This window comes from Muntiacus reevesi, chromosome X (genome assembly GCF_963930625.1).
Source record: "Muntiacus reevesi chromosome X, mMunRee1.1, whole genome shotgun sequence".
In the NCBI taxonomy this organism is placed as follows: domain Eukaryota; kingdom Metazoa; phylum Chordata; class Mammalia; order Artiodactyla; family Cervidae; genus Muntiacus; species Muntiacus reevesi.
Window position 1 is genome coordinate 1,581,453 of NC_089271.1, and position 6,478 is coordinate 1,587,930.

Sequence of the window (6,478 nt, forward strand, 5' to 3'; positions counted from 1 at the left end):
ACGGTAATAAAAAGAGTCGTTTCTTGGAGAAAACACCTCATTCCTAGGCATGCAGTGCACAGATTTTATAAATGGCGGGATTTTGCTGCTGGAGGTAAGACCCAAAACGTGCCATCTTGCATTACCGTTTCTTCTGAGGTGGATTTGGTAAGATGGATATAAAAATTCTCTTACCTTCTATGGTTCCTATTTTGGCTTGTGTCTGTGATGTGTTTCTCAACTTGTTGCATTCTGTACAGAATACACGAGAGTCCCTTGGACCACAAAGAAATCAAGCCACTCAATGCTAAAGGAAATCTACCCTGAATATTCCTTGGAAGGACTGATGCTGAAGCTGAAGCTCCAATCCTTTGGCCACCTGATGTGAAAAGCCGACTCTTTGGAAAAGACCCTGATGCTGGCAAAGATTGAGGGCAGGAGGAGAAGGGGATGACAGAGGATGAGATGGTTGGATGGCCCCACCGACTCAATGGACATGAGTTTGAGCAAACTCCGGGAGATGGTGAAGGACAGGGAGACCTGGCGTGCTGCAGTCCATGGGGTCGCAAAGAGTCAGACACGACTGAGCGACTGAACAAAACCAAAGGATACGAGATGGGATTGCTCGATGAAAGAGTCGCAAAGTTAAAGTGAAAATTACAGGAGGCTCTAAGTCCAAAGAAGGTAGCAATGAACCCAACAGAAAATTAAGTAGCAAGTGGAAGTCGTTCACTCGTGTCCAATTCGACCCCAGGGACTGTAGCCCACCAGGCTCCGCTGTCCATGGGATTCTCCAGGCAAGAATACTGGATTGGGATGCCATGCCCTCCTCTAGGGGATCTTCCCGACCTTGGGATCCAACCTCTGTCTCCTGCACTGCAGGTAGCTTCTGTATCATATGTGACACCAGGGAAATCCAACAGCCTCCCTATTTTTTTATTTAATTTATTTTTACTCGAAGGATAATTGCTTTACAATTCTGTGTTGGTTTCTGCCATACAACAACATGAATCAGCCGTAGGTATACATATATCCGAAGAATTGATGCTTTTGAACTGTGGTGTTGCAGAAGACTCTTGAGAGTTCCTTGGATAGCAAGGCAATCCAACCGGTCCATCCTAGAGGAAATCAGTCCTGGGTGTTCATTGGAAGGACTGATGCTGAAGCTGAAACTCCAATCCTTTGGCCACCTGATGGGAAAAACTGTCTCACTGGAAAAGACCCTGATGCTGGGAAAGATTGAAGGCGGGAGGAAAAGGGGGCGACAGAGGATGAGATGGTTGGATGGCATCACCGACTCGACAGACATGAGTTTAAGTAAACTCCGGGAGTTGGTGATGGACAGGGAGGCCTGGTGTGCTGCGGTGCATGGGTTTGCAAAGAGTCGGACACGACTGAGCGACTGAACTGAACTGATACATATATCCCCTCCATGCTGAACCTATTTCTGGTTGGTTTTCTTTCTTTAAGGCAAGACACGACTTCCTTGGTGGCTCAGCGGTAAGGAATCTGCCTGCCCAACGCAGAGGACGTGTGTTCCATCCCTGGTCCGGGAAGATCACACTTGTCACGGGGCAACCAGGCCCGTGTACCAGAACTACGGGGCCGGGGAGCCTCGGCCACTGAGCCCGTGGGCTGCAACGACTGAAGCCCGCCCGCCCTAGAGCCTGTGTCTGCAACAAGAGACACCCCGCAACGAGAAGCTTGCAGGCACGCCACGGCTAGAGAGTAGCCCCCGCTGGCCGCAGCCAGAGACAAGCCGAGAAGGAAGGAAGAGCCAGCGCGGCCAGAAATAAACAAGACGATATACACGAAAGAGACAAGGCGTATAGCAGACTTTTCAAACCGGTTAGCACTTTTTTTCTAAGTCTGTACATATAACACAGGCAGTAGGATTTTGTAGTTTTCCTACCGAGAACCGTAGAAACGCAGTATTAGGTAGTATTAGCATGTGAAGCAGGAAAGGCTTCATTTGGTGTTAGTGCTAAAGACTCCCTGGTGGCTCAGACGGCAAAGCGTCTGCCCGCAACGCGGGAGACCTGGGCTCGATCCCTGGGTCGGGAAGATCCCCTGGAGAAGGGAAATGGCAACCCGCTCCAGGACTCTTGCCTGGAGAATCCCATGGACGGAGGAGCCTGGTAGGCTACAGTCCGTGGGATCGCAAAGAATCAGACACGACGGAACGACTTCACTTTCACTTTCATGCATTGGAGAAGGAACTGGCAACCCACTCCAGTGTCCTTGCCTGGAGAACCCCAGGGACGGGGGAGCCTGGTGGGCTGCAGTCCATGGGGCTGCAAAGAGTCGGACACGAGTGAGCAACTTCACAGGTAGTGCTAAAGAACCCGCCGGTCAAAGCAGGCAGCAGGAGATATGAGACATGGGTTCGATCCCTGGGTCGGGAAGATCCCCTGGAGGAGGAGGGCATGGCAGCCCACTCCAGGATCCTTGCCTGGAGAATCCCATGCACAGAGGAGCCTGGCGGGCTGCAGTCCACAGGGTTGCAGAGTGTCAGACGTAACTGAGGTGATTTCGCACAGCACACAGCGTGTAAAAATAATTGTACCTTTTCCCAAAGTAGAATGAGAACGTATAATAATCTCTATTCCTATACGCTCAAGTACAGGCTTAACGAGCCACCCACCTAATCATTCTACGTGGAAATCTTACACATGGACTTATTTTAGAGTAAAACCCGTGTCGTGTTTCATGACAAAAAGGGACGGTCAAAGACCCAGGGATCTGGAGAAGGAAATGGCAACCCACTCCAGTATTTCTGCCTGCAGAAATCCCATAGTCGGAGGAGGCGGGTGGGCTCCAGTCCGTAGGGTCACAGAGAGTCAGACACGACTTATCGCCAACCACAAAATACCAGCTATGCGGCTTCTTCCCTTCCAGATAAGCTTCTTCCCGAGTTCTTGGAGTCTTGTGTAATCTGGGACTCATTCACTATTCCCCCGTCATAACCAGACCTTGAGGTTTCCTGCCTGTTTTAGAACGCCTACATGGCCGTCTCTTGGCTCGAAGACCATTTATCTTAGACTGTCTTCACAAGAAGGCTAACTGGTGGTGGGAGGAGGAGGGAGTAGGAACTGTGGTTTGTATAACCTGGCCCACTCCGGCGGTCACGACTTTTTGGGTTTCTGTAAGGTCCTCGGTTGAGCTTTCGGCACTTTGCAAGACGTGGCCATAAGCTACGCTCTATCCCAATTCCAGATCGCCGTGTTGGGCTCATAATGCCCACTGGCATTTCCTCACGCAAATCCCAGTAACCCCGGCAGTGGCTAGAAGTGAAATGAAGACCACTGCCGTGAACATTCTAGGAAAAGACATTCTCACAGTTTTGTACCTAAAAGCAAACTACAGGGTGGAGAATGGATATCAGCCTCACTGTCCACTTGGATTCTGGACACTGACCGGTCAGCTTCCACATTAAGGAAAGTTGGTCTAGATATTGCAGAATAAAAAGAAACCAACTCTGCAAAAAAAAGGAAAAAGATCAGGGCATCAAACCCAGGTCTCCTGCATTGCAGGCAGATGCGTTATCGTCTGAGCCACGAGGGAAGCCCTAAATTCCCCCGGCCTTCTGTTTTACCTGCCGTGATGTGTGTGTTTGCACGCGGCTCTCCCTAATTCATCTTGCCCTCCGCTTTCCACCCTCTGGGGCCACCAGTCTGTTGTCTATGTCTGCGTCTCCACCGCTGCACTGCCAATAGGTTCTGTCTCATGAGCGAGCCGCTGGTGTGAAATGACACGTGTCTCCAAGTCCCTCAGAGCCTGGGATGGGAGGCGCCAGGTGAATTCTCTCCATGAGGGGCCATAACCACAGGAAGAGATGCGCCCCCGAGCCGGGACAAGTGAGAGCTGCCCTCACCCCAACTGTCCCCTCCGTCCCTCTTTCCCGGGAACCCCGACAGACTCAAGGACATGCTCTTGGGAGGGAAGTGCAGAGGAACGAAAAAAAAAAAAACACGCGATCACGGTTTCGGCTTCCTTGGCAAGCGTCAAGCAAATTCTTCCCCGGCCCCCGGAATGATTCCCAGAGGGGAGGGCTGCATTCTTTGACAGGAGACGAGAATTAAAAAGTGCTGACCTCAGTGGGTCTGTACAAACCCCAACTCCCCATGGAGACGGGTGGGTTGAACTGGGGTTTTGGGCCAAATTCCTGGGTTGAAATCCTGACCCCCACCTCCCCCACCAGGGACCTAAGGATGTGACTGTATTTGGAGATGAGGGTCTTTAAACGGGGGCGGAGGGGGAGGTGGGGATGAAGGTCAAATGAGGTCACAGGGGCGGGTCCTGGCCCCATAGGGCTGGGGTCCTGATAAGAAGAGGTGAGGATGCAGACACCCATAGGGATGAGTACGCTGAGGACCACAGCTGTCTACACGCCCAGGAGAGGGTCCAGCCCTGCCCACACCTGGCTCTCAGATTCCACACAGATGCATCAATATTTGATATTTCTTTTTTTTTTTTAATGGGAGGATAATTACTTTACAATGCTGTTGTTATTTGCAGCTCGGCAACAACACGGAATCAGCTATGACTGTACATAGATGCCCTCCCTCTTGAGACTTCCTCCCACCCCCCGCATCCACCCCTCCTCCAGCTTCCTAGGCTGGACAGCGGCTTCCCACTCGCTGTCTATTTCACACACAGTGGCGTGTACATGTCAGGGCTACTCTCTGAATGCGTCTCCTCCTTTTTTATTTAAAAAAAAATTATTTTATGGGAGCGGAGCTGCTTTTACCACGCTGGGTTAATTTCTGCTGTACCGTGAAGTGAGTCAGCTCCACGGATGCAAGCATCTCCTCGTATTTGGGATTTCCTTTCCATTGAGGGGACCACAGAGCCCTGGGTAGAGTCCCCTGTGCTGGGAAGCAGGCTCTCATCACTCATCTGTTCTATCCACAGTATCCATGGCGTCTGTGTGTCCATTCCAACCTCCCAATGTATCCCACCCACTCCGTTCATATGTCTGTTCTCTACGTATAGAGCGCCTCCATTTCTACTTTGAAGACAGGCTCATCTGGACCATGTTCATCGACAACTCTGATTTTCCACTTGTTTTTTGTTTGTTTGTTTGGTTTTGTGTGAAGTGGTCCCTCACCGTGTTTTTTTTATCTGCGTTGCCCTAACGACGACGGCTGTTGAACATCTCATCGTGCGTTCCGGGGCTTTCCCTGGTGGCTCAGACGGTAAAGCGTCTGCCTGCAAGGCGGGAGGCCCGGGTTCGGGTTCCACCCCTGGGTCAGGAAGAGCCCCTGGAGGAGGAAACGGCAACCCACTCTAGTACTATGCGTCTGGGAAATTCCACGGATGGAGGAGCCTGGCGGGCTACAGTCCACGGGGTCGCAAAGAGTCGGACACGACTGAGCGACTTGACTTTCACGGATTCATCGGCCATTCGCACGGCTTTGCACAAACACTTATTGGAGTCCTCTGCCCGTTTTTAAAAATTGGGTTGTCTTTGCTTTGCTGTTGCTGTTCCCTTGGAGAAGTTCTATACATATTGTAGATAGGAATCTCTTATTAGATCCACAGTTTGCAGATATTTTGCCCCAATTCTGGGAGTTGTCTTTTCCTTCTCTTGAGTGTCTTTTGATGCACAAGTTTCTAGTTGGGGTGCAGCCCCATTTATTTATTTATGTTTCTTCTGTTCCCTTTGCTTTAGGGTCATGGGCTTCCCTGGCGGCTCAGACGGTAAAGAATCTGCCTGCAATGCAGGAGACTCCAGTTTGATCCCTGGGTCGGGAAGATCCCCTGGAGAAGGGAATGGCTACCACGCCAGTCTTCGTGCCTGGAGAGTCCCCATGGACAGAGGAGCCTGGCGGGGCTACAGTCCCGGGGGTTGCCAAGAGTTGCACATGACTGAAGGGGACGACAGAGGAGGAGACGGTCGGATGGCATCACCGACTCCATGGACACGAGTTTGAGGAAGCTTCAGGAGTTGGTGGTGGACAGGGAGGCCTGGCGTTTTGGGGCCCATGGGGTCGCAAAGAGTCGGACACGACGGAGCGACTGGACTGAACTGAGCATAACGTGCACCCAGAGTGGAAAACGTAAGCTCTGGTTGGACGCCTGTCTCCCCAGGCATCCCCGGGTCCCATCAGCTGCCCAGACACTGTTACAGCGCTGTTCCCCGTTTCTTAGCAGTGCTACAGCTCATGGCCAAGAAGACAGCGTTCCCCGGGAGGCAGCAAGACTCCGCTGATTCAGGCAGAAGGACAAGCGGTCACCGAAGACCCTTCCTTCACTCCCCAGGAAATGACCCGACAGGAGACCTTCTAACAATAGATCCACTGCACTTACCATCGGCCAAGCGTGACAGATGCTCCCAGCATCAGTTCAGGAAAGTTCTCTGAGTGTGGCTTTTTGCTTTTCTTTTCTTTAATCTTTCCAAGTTTCTTTCTTTTTCCAGAGCAGTGAGTAAGTCTGGACTGCCAGCTAGACCCTCTTTGTCGCTCCAACACGTTATCTTAAAAGAGGATGCTTTTGC